The sequence below is a fragment of the Chinchilla lanigera genome, unplaced genomic scaffold (genome assembly GCF_000276665.1).
Source record: "Chinchilla lanigera isolate Chin_1 unplaced genomic scaffold, ChiLan1.0 scaffold00024, whole genome shotgun sequence".
In the NCBI taxonomy this organism is placed as follows: domain Eukaryota; kingdom Metazoa; phylum Chordata; class Mammalia; order Rodentia; family Chinchillidae; genus Chinchilla; species Chinchilla lanigera.
The window spans coordinates 23,816,275-23,837,378 of NW_004955425.1; the positions used below are offsets into that span (position 1 = coordinate 23,816,275).

The following is a 21,104-nucleotide window of genomic DNA, read 5'->3' on the forward strand; positions in this document are numbered from 1 at the left end:
ACCTGGTTGACCAGAAAGAAAGAGTTGAGTAACTAAATCACAAGTACAAGCAGGTCAGCTGGAAGTTTCCACTCCAACCGAAAGGCAACAGCACTCTGCAGTTTTTCTGAACCAGACTTCTGCTTGTCCCTCCAAGACCCCCCCACACATAAAGGTTTACTGTTCTCCCATTGTAGGCACAAAATTTTTGAAAAAATAGCAGAGCAGGAGGAATTGTTATTCTTCATAATTATCTCAGAAAATAGCCAAAGCAACTCTTTCCTGCAAGTTTGTCTTCTCCTCTGGCAAAAGGTATTTGTAAACTTCTGATACTTGTGTGGAATGTCTGCCCACAAGGGCCCTAGCCACACCAACACTGACCACAGCTGCAGATGGGCTCTGGAGTCACAGTGAGATAAGCCTGCATGTCCCCACGCCAGCTAGGCCCTTAGCTCAGCAGCAAGAATGCCAAACACCACCACCTGCACTCCCAGTGGACAGGGGTCCAGGCTCACTGTGCAGTGTCGCCTGACTCCTGCCTGCCCCATGCTCTTCTGCCCATCCAAGCACCACTTTCTCCTAGAGACACTGGCACACAGGTGAATATGAATAGGAACATCTACCCCTCCCTCCTTCCTCCCCTTCTTCCTCCCCTCCTGCCCTCACTCCCTCTCCTGCTATGGTTTGCACATGGTCTGAGGATGTCCCCTCAAACCTTCCCCAGATGCCCTTTGTTTCTTCCAGAAGTTTGGTCCCAGGGTGGTCAGGACTCCTGGAAGGTGGCTGGGACACAGCATCACACTGGGAGGGTACTGATTCAGGGCTTGTGGGAGGATATGCTGTTCTGGGTGAGTCCGGCACCTGCTCTGTGCATATTACTGCCATGTCATCTGCCATGAGGCCTTCACCAGGACTGAGCAGATGCCAGAACCATGCTCTTAAATGTCCTTAACTGTGAGCTAAATAAACGTATTTTCTTCACAATATGCCAACCTCAGGGACTATTATTATAGCAATGGAAAACAGCCTAGGATACCTATCATTTCCCTTTAAGATATTGCAGTTTTATTATAAAGCATCCCCTTCTTTTAGACAAGAACATTTCTCAGTGGTCCCACAGGAGACAGGTTTGATTGTCACTGTCCTGTCACTTCCATTTATGTTAAGAGGAAGTCAAATATGCAGGAAATGAAGTAGCCTGTGAGGGTCCCAGGGAGGAGGCATCTTAAGAGTCACAGGACAGGAAGCATGTGATGATGCAGCCAGTGGTGGACACTGCCCTGACCCCTACTCATTTCCCCCAGGCTTAGGCAAGTAGTACTTTATGATGACTAGAGGCATAAGCTACAGCCAAATGTGGGAGGGCAGACTAATGCATTCTGAAAAGGAGCTGAAATTCTGGAGCAAATCTCTGAGCCATTTTTTCCTAGTAGTTCTGAGAACTATAAACTAATTTCTAATACCTTTCTAAGCATTCCCATAGGAGAAGGACCATTTCTATCTACTAGCAAGAGAATGTGGCTCAAGGACACAGTTCTATATTTCATGTCCTGGGAAAACCTCCATAAATACTTCTCTCAAACTGGGTAGCATGGCCCCACCAATACCTTGACTTTGATTTCTAACCTCTAAAACTACGGGAGAACAAATATCTTTTTAAGCCATGCAGTTTGAAGGACTGAGTTATGATCCTGTCTTGGTTACTTTTTTCTCGCTGCTGGGACAAAATACCTGATGCCCAAAATTAAGGAAGGAAAGGTTTATTTTGCTTACAGTTCGTGGAAGTTTCAGCCCGTACTTGGCAGATTATAAGGCAGAGTGGCACATGGCAGAGAGCTGCAGCTCAGGACGGCAGCCACAGCTAAGCAACAACCACCCACCAGGGCGGAATGGGGGAGGAATGCCCCAAGCACTCTTTTCCTGTCCCTTACATATGCAAACTATCCACTCCCGGGCGGGTGCAGCTCTCACACCCATATTCAAACTCTAATAGCCTGCCCCATGTCCGCATGAGGCATTGGGGGGACACACAGACATAAACCATAACAGATTCCCTTAGGAAGCACAGAAAGAAGGGATTCTGGATTGGACTCAGCCTTCCTATGGCTCAGCCTTGGAAACACTCTGTTACATCATCCACCTCAGAATTAAAAGGCCCCGTTGTTCAGGGGATACAGACATTGCCACACCAGAAAAACACCAGGGACACGGCTGTTGTGGATGAACTGTATGCAGCTTTCCTCTAAGGGGCCCCTCTGAAGGCCACTGGGTGACCCTAAGGAACAGCTTAGTGAGAGCACATGTAGGACCCAGACTGCAGGGACATTACTACCTATTTACAGCAACAACAGGATTTAAAGGAATACTGTGAACAACTGTGTACCAACTATGCATCAACTAGAGGACAAATGAAAGGGACACATCCTCCAAAAGTTACCAACTCCCAAAACTGACACAAGAAGATATAATTGAATTAGTACTCAAAAAAGGGCCCACAAAGAAAAGCCACTGTTAAAGGAAGACATTCTTCACCATTTCTTATTCATTCTTTATCATTCACACCTTTACCAGTTAGGGTTAGACCTTACTAAAAAATAGGAGAAACGTGTCTCTATTCATTTTATGAAGCCACTTATTACCCTCGCACCAAAACCCGATCAAACAACACAAGGAAAGGAAAAGCTACAGACAAAAAAATTTCAGATGTACTGAAAACATGTAATCATGAGCACATAGCTCTACAGCCTCATGTCTCTGAGCCAGTTTCCATACTTTCCCTAGACTGCGTTATCAATAAGGATTAGGTGGCAGATTTCAAGGGTAGAATTTCTGGCAAGAATATGGAGACCAAATATTATGCTTTACCAGTGGAAGGCAGGCCTTTAGTCTTTGCCAAATTCTAGAGCAGAGGCTATCAGTGAGGTCATCTGTGAAAATGAAATGTTTTGTATTTACTGTTAAATGAGTGTCAGGGGAAATGCCACAATCAAATAAGAACCGAAGGGTGTTTTTCATGCTAAAACTTGAACAAAGAATGGGAGTGAAGAAGGGTTAGTAGATATTTGACACACATTTCATCATTTTATTTATAATTCCTCTTGAAAGCACAAGGAAGAGATTTCTGATTATAGAAAGTTTAAGCATTGGATCAAACAGAGAAGACAGGCTTCTTTTCTCAGACTTTAAAAAATAAACACAAACCACATGTTCCTAGGATAATAAATGTATAAAGCCAGGAGTTCATTCCCACCATTTCCTAGGTCTTGATTGGACACTACCACTTCCGAAAACACGTAGCTGTTCTCGATTCGGTGTTGTGCTTGACACCTTCCTCCTGCCATCTGTCCCATTCTTTCTATCTTACCATTTTACTGGAGTGTGAGCTTCATGAGGGCAGGAATGCTCTTTCGAAAGCTTAGACTCCTACTCAGATACTGCTTTGGGAGCCAAATGTAAAGGACACTCCTGTAATCTCAGCAACTTCCGAGGCTGAGGCAGGAAGATCAACCTGAGGAACACAGCAAGACACCATTAAAAAAAAAATTCTGCTTTGCCCATTACCAACACATACTGAAAACTCTTCTGTGAGCTCATGAGAATATATTTCATTACATGGTCAAACAGATTTTAAGGGAGGCTGAAGCTGGAGGTTAGCAAGTTCCAGCCCAGCGTAGGCAATTTAGCAACTTAATGAGACCCTGTCTCAAAATAAAAAACACTAATAAAAGAGGACTGGGGATGTAGCTCAGCACGAAGTCCCTGAGTTCAATCCCCAGGACTGGAAGAACAAAACAAACGAAGAAACAAAAATAAAGCTGGTAGCTTAGCGGTAGAGCACTTGCTTAGCACATGTGAGGCCCTGGGTTTGATCCCTAGCACCAAAAATAAATAAAGCCTCTCATTAAAAAAGATTGCCAGATACAATAAACTTTAAAAATCTGTTCATACATTAAAACATGCCCGACTTACGGATAGTTTCAACCTGATTTCTTTACTTTTCTTTTAATTGGATGCACAGTAATAAGTGTCTTTTGGACCAGAAGAAAAGTGGTAACCTGAGAGTTAACGTTCACATTGTAAAATGATGCCCTTGACGACATCCAACCAGTTTTTCCTTCTGAAATCATTACATGGACTTTACAAATATAGCACTGAAGAAATGACAGGCGAGGGGTGTAGCCCAGAGGCACAGGATGTGCTGCTTGGTGTTCACAACGTCCTAGGTTCCATTCCCAGCACCAAAGCGGGGGGTGGGGTGCTGGGGGGAGTGCTTGGTCCAAAGCAGGCAGTGTGGGTTGTAGTATGGTACAGTTTCTCGGGAAACACTTCTTGCTCTTTCAAGAATGACGCTTCCTTCCTACCCATTGGCTGCAGACTGAGTCAAATTACTTGCCCTGACCAATAGCAGGTGAGCAGTGAGTCACATGGGCCAGTTGTGTCCAGAGCCGTTACGTCCTGGAACTTCCCACAGCTCCTGTTAAACATTAGCAGTTTGAAATCGGCCATGGCAGGAGTAGCTACACCACTGAAACAACAAACTCTGTACGTCAAGACTTCCCTTCCCTCCCGCTGAAGTTGGTTTACCAGCTCCCCAGTGAGCGCTCTCAAAAAGGCGATTACAGCTGGGTGTGATGGCACACGCTTGTAACCCCGGCACCCTGGGAGGCTGAGGCAGGAGGATCACAGATTCGAGCCTGTTCTGGGCAATTTAGCGGTTTGGCGAGAAGTAGTCTCAAAATAAAAAATTTAAAAGGGCTGAGAATAGAGGGGAAAATTGTGTTTTTCAGACTGGAGCACGGAGTAGGGAAAACCGGCGGTGTAGCCCCGGAGCTGCTGCAGAGGATGTAATTTCCTTGAGAAACGGACCTCTGTCCAGACTCCCAGACTCGGCGGTGCCGGGCTGTGGGTGGTCCCCTCCCGGAGCAGCAGGACTGGCCGCCGGGCGCAGCGGGGAGGAAGGAGGCCCCGGAGCTAGATCCCGGAAGACGAATAACGCGCGCGCGGGGAACAGCAGCCCCTCCCAGCCTCGCCAAAGCAGCGCCATCGGAACGCGGCAGTCGCCGGCTGGCGCCGCCCGGGGAAACCCCGGGTCTCGAGATTTGGGTACTGTGTCTTTAAGGGGGCGGGTCCGATGGGGCGGACCCAGCGCCTACTCTCCCGGCCCCGCCCCCGCCCCCGTTACGCAGGCTCCGCCCCTCTGGGGCGCCCCCCGCGGTGCAGGACAAAGGGGCTCGGCCCAGCTGCAGCAGCGCTAGCCGAGCTTCCAGCCCTCCGACCGGAAGCGAGGAGGAGGGACCCCCCCCCCGCCCCCGGCGGAACCTGTGATCGGCGCGACTCCGAGGACACCGCGCTTCAGAACAGCTGCTGCAGAAATAGCTTAGTAAGTGGCCATCATCAGGGTTATTCCTTGTTGTGCTTTTCATTAACCGTTATTAGTGCATCATTTTTTGGCCAGGAATACCTCGAGGCAGCCGACAACAGAAAGCATAAAACAATGTGTAGAAATGGCAAGAGCCCAAATAAAGGTCCACTTTAGGGCAGAATGCTTCACAGTACTCATTCTAAAAATGCGTTAATAGAGAAGAGTGTGCGTCGCTGCCTGTCAGCTAATGGTGAAATTTTGGCTCGTGATGTGTTAAGAATATCTCAGATTCACCAGCTGATTAGCTGTGTGTCCAGTATACTTTATCCACACATAACCTTTTCCTAAACGTTTTCCCACATAACCCTTTATTCCCACCCGACGTCGTATTTACGGTTCAGGGACATTTTCTGTCTGCTTTATAATTTTCTCGAAGCCTTCATCCTGATGATTCCAGACTAAGTTTTCTAATTACCTGGACCTGTTTATAAATAAAGGAATGCATGGCAGTAAACTAACAGAGCAATAGATTTGGACAGATGGTAGGTGAATGAATTGTGGTTTTCTTAACATTTCCATTGTCGAGGTTATTTGTTTTAATTGTGTCTTGCTTCAGTTTAAGTTACTGGTGGATAAAGTAAAATGAAAATGTTTTTAGTATTTCCACACAATCTGTGAATTTCATATTAGTGTGAAACTAATAAATGCTAATGTGAGTAGCCTTTACTGCAGAAGGACAAATAGAAATGTAACTAATTTGTTACTTCCTGTTGAGAACAATCTTTGGTTCTTTGGCCTTTGGCCTGCCGCCTATTTTTAAGTGTGCAAGAATAAGTGTAAAATAACAAAATTGATCTTTGTGGGGGGCTTATAGGAAGATCACATCTATTAAATAAAGTGATCTGGGCCTGGAAAGTAATACTTTGGAGAATGCTTCATAATCTATAAAAATTGAATTTATGAAAATTGTGAAGTGTTCTCTGAAAAAGACCCTTGGGGGCTTACACTGAGGAGTCTGCGTTCTAACCTGGAAACTTATTAGAAGAACAGAAAAGAGTAGAATTTCTTCAGGAAAAGACCCAAACACAGAGAATTAATGTGAATTTATGATCTTTCATAGGTTCAGATTCATCACTCCTGCCAGATCGTGGGTGCTCAAACACAGTTCACCCATGAGTGTTTCGAGGCACAGTACTCCTCGATTTTCTCTCTCCTTTTCCATGAAATAGCTCGCTCCTTCTTTCCATGAAATACCTAAACTCTACATTTGTTTTTTCAAGTTTTTTTCCTTAAATTGGACTAAAAATTTTCCACTGTTGAATTAATTTTATGCTGGCTGTGTTTTTATGTGCCTTCAAGACATTTTGTCTTCAAATAGGCACAGAGGGGCCTATTACACATGGAAGAATAGGGACTTTATTGGAGTCAAGCCCGGACTGTAATAGGTGATGGACAGCACAGTGCATTTTACACTCAGTACGGATGGACAGAGAAGGGATGCCGAGCATTATAATGGTCCAGCTCAGGGCCCCCAAGTCTCGGCCCCTTGGGTTCCCTTTCTCTAGTGTACACACGACATGATGGAATATATCCTAATGAATGAATACCAGCCTGACCTTTACCAGGGATAACACACGTATTGTCAGAAACGTCTCTTTCTCCATCAGATGGTGGGCCTTCTGAAGATACAGACTATCGTGTTCCTCTTGGAATGTTTGGGAGCAAAGACGTGTGACCCTGAGCAGGTCCACAGTGGCCATTTGAATGAAAGCGTTGGATGGAGTAAAGGGATGTAAGCAAAATAATAATATCCATTGGTACCTTTGTGGTATTTCTTAAACGCCTTAAGAAAAGTAAAGGGAGTTCTTATTTTTCATTTTCTTCTTGTTATCTAATGACAAATGAGTGGCTATACACTGTTATTATGTACTTGGTCAAGGAGAATTGGAAATCACATGAAATATGCCTTGGCAAATAATCTAAGACACTCTTCTAGGCATCCCAAGGCTCTAGCTTATCAAGACCTCAATGTTATGTCCTTTGACCTAAGTGATGAGCAACCTGTTTTGCATGAAGGTCATTTTAGGAAGTGAAACTAAATTAGAGAGTGAGGGTGGAGGATCTGTTATCTTTTTTTAAGTTTGCTTTTTGTGTTAAGAAATCCCCTAGGGGATTCTTCCAACTTAGACTACCCACTGTACTGAATAATAGAATCTCAGTCTTAACTGCTTTCTGCCAGTTTTTGTTGAGACAAAATTCCCAACAAACACAACTTAGAAGTGAGGAAGTTTATTTTGGCTCACAGTTTAAGTGGGTTCCATCCATGGTTGGCTGGCTCCAAGGCAGGAATAGCATGGCAGAGGAAAGCTGTTCACTGAATGGTGGCCAGGAAGCAGAAAAGAAAGGACCCTGGGGTAAGAATACATCCTCCCAAGTCATGCCCCTGTGACACGCCTATTCTGACCAGGTGACACCTCCAAATGTGAGACTTTTGGGGAACATTTTAAATCTAAGTGGGGGGGGGGTGTGGAAAAAATAAATCTAAGCCATAATATTCAATTCCTGACCTGCAAGAAGCTCATGTCCATCTCATTATGCAAAATGTATCTAGTCAGTTTCTAAGAGTTGCCAAAGTCTTATCAGTTCCAGCATTTCAGAATAGTCCAAGTCCAAAGATTCTTCTGAGACTAAAGGCAAACTCCTGACTGTGAGCCTCTGTAAAAATAAAAAGAAATTGCCATTCCAAAAGAGATGAATAGAGAAACAGAAATCAACCAAAAGAAGATTTAAAACAAGCAAGTCAAACATTAAATCCTGTAGCTGTATGTCCAACACCCACAGTAGGTTGTGATGAAATGTGAGCTTCCAAGGGCTTGGGCAGCCCAACCCCTACAGCATTGCTCTTTGTAGCCCATATGGCCTTTCTCTTGGGCTGGCTCTGCTTGCTGCCTGTGGGTTTCCTCAGCAGATGATGCACATTCCTGGCATCTGTAACTTCTTAGAGTCTCTACTGCATTTCTGGCTTCACTCTCACAGCTTCATGCATCACCCTCTCAGGAGTATCTGGTAGGGACTGTAACCCTGTCATGTATTTTTGCCTGGCCTCCCAGGCCATCTTCTCAAATCTGGGTGTAAGCTTCCCTCACCCCATAACTCTTGCATTCTGCATGCCTGAAAGACCAGCATCACATGGCTGAGGGCAAGGTGGGCTTCCAGCTTGAGCAGTAGCTGGACCCCTTTCAACTATGACTGTAGCGGTCTCTGAGTGCCTGGATGGCTGAACTCTGATACACTTTCCTCAGTGACCCTGAATGAGCAGGCATCCTAGGCACTCTCTTCTCAAATGAAAGATTTAAAATTTTCCACTTTTGAACCTGTTATGGTTGGAGTCTTGCTGATTCCTGAGATGCCCTTCAAGGCATCTTTCTTTTTGTACTTATACAGAGTACTTGGGTTTTTAAAATGCTAGTCTTTTCAGCAACCATCCTTTCCTTTGCCCCAAATTTGAAGGTGCTTCTTTTCTGGTGATACTGAAAACTTTTTAGCTCTGCTTTTTTTCTGCTTCTCACTATAGATATGGCTAGAAGAAACTAGCAGTTCCTATGCCACAATCTGAACATCAGACTGCCTTGAAATTTTGTCAGATCAATTTTGTCAGTCTACTGCAGTTAATCTGTCTCCTGCAAAGTCTCAGAATGTGGACAAAAAGGAGACAACTTTTCTGCCAGGGTGTAGCACACATGGCCTCTAGTCAAACTACTGTGAAGTTATTATTCCCAGCTGGAAAATCACTAAGCCTGGTCTTTACTGTCTACACTGCTAATAACATTCTGGTCTTCTGAGCTCTGCCCAGAATCTCCCATCGGTGTCTGTTTACTCTGTTCTGGTCACTTTACTAAGGCTTCTGTACTCAGCATCTCCAAACCTTTCCAAACTCCTCCCACAGACCAGTTCCAAAGGCTTCTAAACCACGTGATCTGGTATAGTCACTGCAGTAACCCTACATCTGGTACCAAGTTCCTCTTTTCAGTCTCTTTCCTGCCCCTGGGACAGAATTCATGACAACCACAACTTAAAGCAGGAGAGGTTAATTTGGCTCACAGTTTCAGTGAGTGCAGGTTGTGGTCAGCTGGTCTGCCAAGGCAGAAGTGGCGCTGCAAAACAGCATGGGACAGAAAAGTTGCTTACCACAGAAAGCAGAGAGAAAGGAGGATCTGCAGATAAGAATACACCCCTCCAAGTCACCCTCCCCAATGATCTACCCCTTCAGCCAGGCCCCACCTCTGAACTTTCCAACGACATTTTAGATCCAAACCATAACAGTGTCCAGCAGAAAAACAGCACTGTCTTTTAGCCATTGAAATTTCACTGTGAGCATATCTGAAAAAAAAAAGTTTGTAGCATCTGTATGGTTTGTGCCTTAAATATATATATAGCACTGGTAAGTCCGGCTATAATTATTTGCATTACCTGATTTCAGCCACCTGTTTAGGGGAAGATAGCCTTATCATTTCATTTAATGGATGGAGAGACAGACTCTGACCTACAGCCACAGACATGGAGTGGGGTGTCCTTTCATTGACTCCAGCATCCCTCAGTACTCACTCTGGGCCAGGGAGATGGATGAGATTAGCTCCTCTCCCATCACATCCTCCACCTCCTATAGATATAGGATCTCCTGCTTGGGCAGGACACTGGCCCACCTGATACCGAGACATCCCACATGCTAGGTTTTCTCCAGGCCGGATGGCAGCACAGTACATGTGCACATCTCCCAGCAATGGGCTTCCACATGAGATTGTCCCTTCCAGCCTCCAAGTATGAGGCTAACTTGGCCCTCATGATGCTTCTATGCCTGAGGAGCCAAGGATTATTTTACAAAGCTATTTTTTAAATTTACTTATAGATCCTGCACTACATATACATAGCCTACCTAAATGCATACACATAATCACAGGCTTTTGAGTTTACTTTGAGTTTACTTTTTTTTTTTGGTACTGGGAATTGAACTCAGGACCTTGTGCTTGCTAGGCAGGCACTTGTACCATTGAGCTGTATCCCCAGCACTGAGTTTACTTTTGTGATCATCTATTCCCCCATTCCCCCCTTTCAGAGGGAGCCAGAATGTCTCCCTCCTTATTTTTGTTCATATTTATCTATACAGAAGGTCCTGACTACTTTACAGAGTTATGAAAGCCATATGTTAAAAAAAAAAAAGCCATATATATTCAGAAAGAACCATACCTCCATTTCTGACCTTTGTCCAGGCTAGTGATACACATTATCATACTTTTGTGGTGCTGGGCAGCAGCATGCAGCTGCAGCTTCTGGTCCACATTTGTGGTACTGCGCATACCTGTCTCAGATGAGTTTTTCTGCAAAGTCCAAAGATTAAGACACCAGAATCAGTGTCTTCACCCTGTGCCCACTTTAACTTATATAATGGATGGCACTCACATGGGTGACAATCCTCTAGGCATCCTGGAATTTTAAAGAATCCCAGAGGCACAAGGGGAAACAGCCATACAGTCAGTGTACTGTGTTGCTGAGCTGAGGTGTTTATAGGTTAGCTATCTTAAATGCATTGCCTGCTTACAAAGTTTTCAAATTATGATGGGTTGATAGGGGTACAACCCCACCATAAGTTGAACATCTGTATCTGTGTAATTCCTATACAGATCTATGTATTATTTAATAATACAGATCTATGTATTATTTAATAATAATGATGTCATATTAAAAAAATGAATGTTAAATCCCTCCAGATATCTGGCAGAGCTTCTATCTTTTCAGATGGTTGTATAATATTCCCTAGTGTGAACAGACATTATATCCTCAGTCGTTCTCCTACCATTAGGTCTTTCTCTATTTTTTACCACTCTAAATAATGTTGCAATTGACACTGAAGCATGACTTTGTATATTGGTACATTTAGTTCTGCAAAAGAGATATTACATCCGAAAACTGCCAGAGTGCATTCCTAAAAGTTGTCACATCTTCACCAGAAATGTGTTAGTGAATTCTTTTCTCTGTCTGCCTTCTAGTGTTGACTCCTAGACCTCTTTGCTTTTATTAGCATGATGGATATGAAGTGAGGCCTTACTGGTACTCATAGCATATTTCTAAACATAAGACATTTGTCTTTTCACAAAATTCCTGGCTATTTCAGCTTGATCTCAGGTCATTTGCTACCTACATTCTTGCCTGTGTTTCTATGGGTGGCTTGTCTTTGTGTCAGTTTGTAAGAGTCTTGTGTTCCATTGTGACTGGAATACATAGGAGCTCTTAGAGGCCTCTCTACCAGGAGCCAGATAGTTGACTTTCAGGGCCCACCTGCTGTGTAGTCAGGGCAGGTGAAGGGAGCTCAGGGATTATCTTCCAGAATCAGGCAGCCTGTTGGTACTGTGATTGCTGACTGTACTCATCACTCTGGATATCCATTCTGAACAGATCGTACTGAGCCGGAATGCAGCCGGTGTGGAGGCCTGAGAAAGTGAGGCAGTTCTGTACCATGCTGCCTTCCACCGGTTAAGGCCTCCAACAGCAAACAGCTGCCTACACAGAGAGTGTCCCTTTGCCACCCTCAGAGGGGCAGCGCTGTCCTGGCCGACATTTGTGGTACTGCACGTGCCTGGCTAGATGAGTTTTTCTGCGAAGTCCAAAGGTTAGGACACTAGAATCAGTGTCTTCACCCTGTGCCCACTTTAACTCATATAATGGATGGCACTCACATGAGTGACACTCCTCTGGGCATCCTGGAATTTTAAAGAATCCCGGAGGCATCCTGCATGGACGTAAGATGCCTGCATGAAAGTAGCAGTCACATCTGGCATGGTGAGTGACCCTCCAGCAATGATGACTCAGATTTGGCACAGGTAAGAGGATTTGTGGATCACTGCACTTTTCAGGCCCTAGCGCAAGAAAGCATATCAAAATCCAAAGCCATTGTCTTGATGCTATTGGAAAGTTTAAACCTTTCTTTAAATTTATGAAATAAAGCACAACTAATCATAGCAGTGTCTCCACTTTTGTGTAGGTCTGGTAGTAATAAAAAAGTGACTCAAAAGATCATATTCTTTTGAGAATGTAAGAAGGACATGGAATTCTAAAATAAAAAAGAGATGTAGAAAAAATTTAGGTAATGTTGAATCATTAAAAATGTTTGTAATACTAAGATTTTGTTTTGTTTACTAACCATAATGTTACATAGCCATAATGTGCACTGACCACAAAAAAATTCCTTGGAGTTTCATCCCACCTACTCCCACTTTGGGGACTAGTAATTTAATAAATCTCTTGAAGGAAATGTAGAATTTAGTTTCTAAAACCTCTTAGTTACTATAACACCAATGCCAGTGTGTCAGAAGATACATAAATAGCCATTTTTTATTACACTCCCTGGTCTCTTTCCTTTTCCCTATTTAGTTCTACTTTTATCTTCCCTTTTCTTCTCTCATCTCTTCCCTACCCTCCCTTCCTCCTTCTTCCCCTAGATTCTACATGCAAGGTGTGATAGAAATATATAGTGAATGTTTACATTAAAAAATGTGTTACTGTAAAAAACACATTGCCACCAGTCCCCCTCAAAATATTAACCCTTGCTTCAAACACATTTATCCCTTTGTCCTTGCCACATTCTGAACAGTTCTGGAAATCCTCTTTTGTTAAACACTTAGGAGATGTGATCAAATATCCAGATGCCACCCAATGGAAAGACAACCTCATAAAAACATTACAGTGTGTCTTATCCACTTTATTCACCAGATCTGGTAACATGCAACTTCTAGTTCTTCCCTAAAGTCAAAATGACCATGAAAAGCTGGGTGTGCCCAGGAGGATCACTGAGAGTGTGAGGCCAGCCTGGGTTACAGTGAGTTCAAGGCCAGCCTGAACTGCATAATGAAACTGTCTCAAAGAAAAAATGACCATGAAAGGAAAATGTTTGGAATTGACTCAGAATTACTGCACAACTAAAACATTCATGAAAGAGGACTTCTAGAGCTGCTTCAGAAAGTGGCAAAAATGATAGGAGGGCCATTAGTGGCAATGTGTCATCTACTTAATAAATTTTAATTTAAATATTAACTGTACTTCTCAGTTGCACCCCATATGAGAGAAACTATATGAAACTTGTCTCGCTGAGTCTGGTATATTTTTCTTAACATGATAATCTCCAGTTCCATCCATTTTCCTGCACATGACAGATTTCATTCTTCTTCATGGCTAAGTAATACTTCATTGTGTAGACATACCACGTTTTCTTTATCCATTCATCTTTTGATGTGCACCTGGGCTGATTTCAAACTTTGGCTATTGTAAATAGTGCCATGGTAAACATAAATATACAAATAGCTCTACTATATGTGAACTTTGATTCCTTTAGGTATTGTACCCAAGTGTAGCATAGCTGAATCATATGGTAATTCTACATTTAGTATTTTGAGGACCCTCTATACTGATTTCCAGAGTGGGTATGCTAATTTACATTCCCAGAAACAATGTATAGGGTTTTGTTTCCTCATACATCTTTGTCAGTGTGTATTATTTTTCTACAACAGCCATTCTAAGATAAGATGAAATAACAGTATAGTTTTGATTTCCATTTCTGTGACAGCTAAAGATGTTGAGGATTTTTTATAATTATTGGTCATTTGTACTTCTTTTGAGGAGTGTCTGCTCAGCTTGTTTCCCCATTTACTGACTGAATAACTTGCTTTTTTGGTGTTACATTTTGAGTTCTTTGTATATTTTGGATATCAATTTTCTGTTAAGTGGATAGTGAACAAAGATTTTCTGGTATGCCTCTCTCTTCACTCTAGTGATTATTCTTTTGCTGTGCAGAGGTTTTGAAACTTTGGTATAATACCATTTGTCAATTGTTGCTACTATATCCTGAGCTACTGGAATCCTATTTAGGAAATCATTGCCTATCCCAGTATCTTGAAGTATTTCTCCTATGTTTTCAAAATAATCAGGTCTTAAAGTCTTTGATCCATTTTTAGTTTTTTTTTGTACACAACTGACAAGGTTCTACCTTTACTCTTCTACCCAGCTTTCCTAGAACCTTTTATTGAAGAGGCTGTCTTTTCTCCAACTTAGATTTTTGGCTCTGTTGTCAAGAATTATGTGGTTATAGATGCATGGATTTATTCCTGGGTCCTCTATCCTATTCCACTGATTTGTGCATCTAGTTTTCTGCCAATAATATGTTCTTTTTGCTACTATGGCTCTACAGTATATTTTTAAATCAGGTGTTGTGATACTACCAGAATTGTTCTTATTGCTTAGAATTACTCTGGCTATTTGAGGTCTTTTGTGCTTCCATATGAATTTTAGGATTGTTTTTTCTAGTTTTGTGAAGAATGTCATTGGTATTTTAATGGGGAATCTATAACTTGCTTTTAGTAGTATGGCATTTAAACAATATTATTTCTTCTAATCCATGAACATGAGTGTCCCCATTGTCAAGTATTTTTCAAGGTATTATGATTGTTTTACTGATTTCTTTCTCAGTGAGTTCATTATGAATTATAGGAAACTTACTAATTTTTGCATGTTGATTTTGTATCCTGTTACTTTACTGAAAAAAATCTTTATCATTTTTAAGATTTGCTGGACTCTAGGATTTTCTCAATACAGAATTATACCATCTACAAACAGAAATAATTTTATTCTTTTCTTATTTATACCCCTTTTATTTCTTTCTCTTACCTGACTGCTCTAAAGTTTATAAATTTCTGATTTTATATAGAATGTTTTCAGTTTTTCCCATTCAGAATATATGGGTTTTTATCATATAGTTATACTAAATTTTTGCAAAGCCCTTTTCTGTACCCAGTGGAATAATCATATGATTTTATCCTTGATGTTATTTATGTGGTACATAATATTTTGAAATATTTTTTAGTGATTGTATTTCAGTTCTATCATTGTCTCCTTTTTCATCTCTGTTTTTGTGGGGGTCTTCCCTTTCAATTAGTCTAGCTAGAAGTTTGTTAAGTTTGTTATCTTTTGAAAGAACTATCTGTGTTTCATCCTTTGGATGGTTCTTTTTGTCTTTTTTGCCCTGATCTTTTAAAATTTTTTTCCTTCTACTGATTGGGGGTTTGATATATTCTTGTTTATCCAGTGCCATGAGATATGTCATTGGGCTGAGAGCTTTTTTTTTTCTAACGTAGGCACTTATAGTGCCTCTTAGGCACTATAATCTTCCCTCTTAGGACTGCTTTTGCTGTGTGCCTTAGGTTCTGTTTGGTTGTATTATTCCCATTTTCATTTTGTTATGGCAGAAACCATCCCCCTCCCCCGGCATAAGTTGAGCTGTATTCCACAAGAGACCTGAGTCCATTGAGAACAAAACCAGAGTTTAATTTGAGGCTAGCCACCCTCTTCCATTTGCCAATCTGGGAAGTGGGCATGGGCCTGCCTTTGGTCCCAGTTTATATACATTTTTTGTTTCCATGGTAACAGATTGGAATGTTGTAGCCCTGGCCACATGTTGTTTTCCTTGTGCCATGTAACCCGGTCAGGCTCTGGTCATGAGTGCAACCACAATATATACTTTCTGTACTCTGTTCTATATGTCCCCCTTTAGATAACCATACATTTCCTTTATGGTTACAATGTTTATCTAAGGCCAAGGAAAGGAAGAAGCAACCCAGCCAAGGTCATAGGTGTTCTCTAGGCCCTGGCCTTCTTTGTCTTTGGACAAGCATTCCAGGGCTAAGTCAGGACTGCAAAGTTAACTCTTTACAACCCCTCTGGGATGTTTCTCAAGACACATTTTGAGGCTTGCATTAAGCCTAGAATTATTCTATCTTAAAACGATATGCTAAGAGTGGCCATCCCCTACAATTTGACTATAGGATTGTTCAATCTCTGTGTGTTTGTATAATTTCTACAGTTTCTCTTGCTGTTGTTTTCTAGTTTTGTTCCATGTGATCTGTGGCTAAGTCTCAACAAAGTATTTCAGATTTTTATGTTTGTTAAGATTTGCTTTGTGACCTAAAATGTGGTCTGTTTTGGAGAATTTTCTATGTGCTGATGAAAATGATGTGTATTCTGCAGCTGTTGGGTGAAATATTCTGCAGATGTCTCTTAAATTCATCTGATCTGTAACTGATTTATGGTTGTTCATGATGATGATTTTTTTGTCTGGATGATCTATTAGTAAAATTGATGTATGAAGTCACGTTATTATTGTATTGGGGTCTGTCTCTACTTTTCTGTCTTATAGTGTTTATTTTATTAAATTATGTTCTCCTATGTTGAGTGCACATATATTTACTATTGTTATATCTTCTTGATGGATTATTAATATGTAATGACCTTCTTTGTGGTTTCTCTGACCAATTTTGGCTTGAAGTGATTTTGTTGGTTATGGGTATAGGTACTTCTGTTTTCTTTTGAATTCCATTTGATTGGAAAATATCACCCTCCGTCCTTTCCCTTTCAATCTGTGTATGTCTTTGGCAGTCAGGTTCTGGCAGACAGCAAATAGTTGGGACTTGTTTTTTAATCCAAACTGTTATTCTGTGTATTTTAATTGGAAAATTAACATCTTTCACATTTTGGCTTATTATTGAAAAAAGCATACTAATTCCTGTCATTTTGTTGTTTTTCTTTCAGCTGTTTTAAATACTCTGTGTTCATCCTTTTTAAAAATTCATTTTGATGATTTAGTGAAATGTTTTATTCTTTCTTCTCTCTTATTTGCTTCACTGTTCTTCCAGTGAAATTTACTTTTCCCCATGCTGTTACTGTTGTGTTTGTCTTGATTCACTATCTGACTGTACAATTCCTTTGAGTATCTTCTTCTATAAAGCTGGTTTAGTGGTCATGAATTCTTTTAGTTTAGGATTTATTTTTTCAGAGCTTAACATATATTTTTCCATGGGTTGCTATTAATGAATTTCCACTGGGGGGAAAAAAAATGAATTTCCAAGGAAAAACTTCTGTTATACAGATGGCATTGCCTTTATAAATGATTTGATATTTCTGTCCTGCAACTTTTGATATGCTTTCTTTGTTGCATACTTCTGGCAATTTAACTTAATGTCTCTGCTCAGATCTATTAGAGTTCTAAATGCCTCCAGTACCTGGATGCCAAGAGTTGGGAAATTTTCTCTTATTTTTCTAAATTGGTTCCCTATACCACTAACCCACACTTCAACTCCTTCATATAAACCTGTAACTCTTAGGTTTAGTCCCTTAATGTGTTGTCATTATTTTGTTTTGTGTTTTTTGAGACAGGGTCTCACTATGTAGTGTAGGCTGGCCTTGAATTCACTGTGTAGCCCAAGCTGGCCTCAAACTCACTGCAACCCTCCTGTCTCAGCCTCCTGGGTGCTGGGATTACAGGCACACACCACCACACCTGGCTGTTGTCATTATTACTGTCTAAAATGTACTAGTTCATTCATCTTGTCTTCAAACCCCAATATTCTTTCTTTCATTTGATCTTGTCTATTAGGCTTTCACTTGAGTTTTTTATTTGAATTATTGGGTTTTCATTTCCAAGATTTCTGTTTCTTTTCAGAACCCCTCTTTATTGACTTGCTCTTTCATATCCTGCAGTATTGCCCTTAATTCATTCAGGTCTTTTTTTTTTTTTTTTATCTTCTTTGAATTAATTGTCATGGCATATCTTTGGATTCAGCTACTAAAGAGCTACAAAGTTTTGGAGAAGTCATGTTGCCTTGTTTAGTCTTTTTCTTGCATTTCTATATTGAGATTTGTGTATCTCTTGGAATGAGATCTTCCACTGTCATGTGAGGGCCTTGTTAGTGAGCAGCTTTCTCTTAACCTTGTGCCCAGGGATACTGGTTTATTGTGTAGTGTTGTGTTTGATTCCAAATGGACTTCATATTGTAGTTTCCCTATGGCTTCTTAGGCTGTGATTGCTGGATGTGATGCTGTGCATACTGTGTTGGAACCTCTGGGACCCACGTCCTCTGTAGGACTCACATGAATGAGGGCCCTCTAGTAGATCGGGTAGGTATGTGGACAGCGGAGTACATGAGGTGTGCTTTCTTTGGTTCAGTCTTGTTAGCACTATGAGTCTGAAAGAGTGTAGGAGTGACCTATGTTAGGGCTCTTCTACCTGGTAGGATCATTATGTTTATATTATTTTTTTCTATTCTTGGTGAGGAGGTGCATTTTAGTAGGTATTTTCAGATTTCCCCTACCTATGTCTATTTCTAGCCTAGTCATTACCTGGGAACTTTTGTCTTTTTTTTTTTTTTTTTTTTAGTATCTGATGAAGTTTCAGCAGGACTAGGTCATGGATGGAATAAAGTGCAACTTCTCTCACCTGGGCTTGGTCTATGGCTCAGTAGCAAAATACTCATTCTTCATGTTCAAATGCTGGCTCAATTGCCAGCACTTTTGCAAGAGGTGAAAACAACTGACAATAACAAAAATAACTTAAAAGCAGACCAAATGTAGACATATAGTAAAAACCTAATTATAGACAACATCTCTACCACCAATAACCACAGAGAGGAAAAGGCAGAAAATAGTATGAAATAGACTAAAAGGATTAATGTTAGTGAAGGAAAATTAATAATTAAAAAGGGAAGAAAAATTAGGAAGAAAAAACACCAAAGAATTTAGAAGTATGTAAAATTACATAAAACTATGAAAGAAATAATGAGGAAAAACAAAACAAGACAAAAACCAAAGTCAAAGTTCCTCTTTTCCAATGGGCATGGTGGCATGCGTGAATAATCTTCACGAATCAGAAGGCTAAGGCAGGAGGACTGCAAGTTTGAGTCCAGCCTGGACAACTTATGAGACCCTAACTCTAAACAACTTCTTTTTAGGGCCGAGGATGAAGCTTAATAGGAGAGCACTTGCCAAGCATGCGTCAGTCCCTGGGTTCCATCCCCAGTACCAAAAAACAAAACAAAACAAAACAAAACAAAGAAAACCAGCCTCCTTGCTGAGGTATTTGAGCTGTTTCTTTCCAGAGCCCCTAACCCTAGAATTAGCCAGCAAGGGGCAGGGTGAGGGGAGTTGGTCCTAGTTGCAGTCTGGCGTGTTGCTTCCCAGTCCTGGTCAAACAGGCTAACCCAGAGAAGAGGGCAGTTTGGAGGCTGAGTCCCGCCTGACTCACTCCTCAGAGCTGAGGCGGTGCTGTCTGCAGCAGCCATGTTCACTGCAGAGGTTTCTGTGTTGCACCAAGGGACACAGTGACTGACTGTAGGAGCCGCCCTGTGGGCCCTTCTTTCTGGTCGTGCCGGTGGCCCAATTGGGTCAGCGCACCCAAGGGTGTGTCATATGCCCAGGCCATGGTGTTGTATCCTCTGAATGCCTCACAGTGGAAAAAGAACCAAACCTGCATCATCAGTGCTTGGGGGAAACCTTGGGAGAACTGTGTGGGGCGTGGGTCTGGATGAGTCCCCGCACACAGCTGGTCTTGTTCCTCCTCACAGAGGTTGGACCACCAATTTTAAATTGAAGGGGAGCGATTCAGACCACCCTATGGCAACACAGAGCTCTCTGCATTTGTGTTGTGGGCCTTTCCTTGGTCCCGCAAGGTCGTGCTTGGGTCTTAGAGGAAAAAAAAAAAAATTCAGGGGCTTCTGATCCCCCAGCAGTAAATTCACATGGTAGGACTTTCTTAAGGTGGTTCCCAGTTACACCCTGATTGCATGGGAATTGTTGGGTACCTCTTGTTACACCAGCTCGCTAGGCTGATCTCCTGGCTGCTGAGGCCATGTTTACAAGGTGCTGGATTCTGCACTTGCAGAGCTCACTGGGCTCTGGCTCTGTCACCTCCGTCCCTGCACTGGGAGCACCCCACAAGCGAGTGCTTTCCAGCATCTGTATTCAAGCCCCACACACACGCACCACCACCACCAGGAACACATCACCATAGTTACACACTTGTGTTCGATCTCACAGCCATGTAAGTATATGCTGGATGTCTCTAATCTGCCGGCTTCTTATCCTCTTTTTTTTTTTTTTAATGCAAGAGATCTGTTAAGTGACACACCTAATCCTGAGTGGACTTGCTGGGTGGGAAAAAGAACAAATTAGGTTTAGAGAATTATATTGCATCTGTAACAAGACTATGAGCAACTGAATTAAAAGCTCCCACCAAGTGCTGTTATCGTGGCTTATTTTCCCTGTTCTCTTTGCCTCTAGTCCTTCCGAGAGCTGGACCTTCACTCCCTGCCGTCGCTGATTCGGAAGCTGGCAGCCGAGCAGGCCCTGGCGAGCGCCCCAGCGGGTCCCCTGCAGGCGGCGGAGACGGGGAAGCCGCGCCCGCAAGCTTGTCTAGGGTCCCGCGCCGGGTTCGTTAGGAAAGCCATTGTACAAAGCTTCACTTCTACCCTAAAGAAACAAAACGTTGACCCTCACGTTTTATTTTCTGCTTGTTTCTGAAGTTTGCAGCACCTGGAGAAGAATGACCCTTGTTCCGAAGACAGTAACTTAAGGCCGCGAAGACTGGTTAAAACTACTCTGCGCTCACACACACGGTCCCCTGCGTGGTGCGAGTGCGGGGCGGAGGCACTTTTTTCTCGGAGGAGCCTGCGTGAGGCGGGATGGAGCCTGCAACCGCGCAGCCGCACCCGCAAGGCTGGCGCTGAAAGGCAGCAGCCAGGGCCCGCGCGCGCTTGTGGAGGCGGCCAGCGCAGAGTGAAGCTAATTCTCCCTCCTCGCGCTGCGGGAGCCATGCCCAGCGGGGAGCCTGCAGAGGACAGAGGCTCGAGCCCCCGCCTGGGGGCGCCCTACGCCGAGGCCTGGGGCTACTTCC

General features: G+C 42.5%; 1 long non-coding RNA gene across 1 annotated transcript; it reads right to left on the reverse strand.

Annotated features, from left to right (window-relative positions):
• Positions 1-3,038: 3,038 nt before the first annotated feature.
• Positions 3,039-4,026, reverse strand: LOC106148644. The gene is made up of 2 exons (XR_001234289.1): positions 3,949-4,026; positions 3,039-3,487 (listed from the first exon to the last, which is right to left on the reverse strand). It is a non-coding gene; the product is annotated as an uncharacterized LOC106148644 (long non-coding RNA).
• Between the last annotated feature and the right edge of the window lie 17,078 nt (positions 4,027-21,104).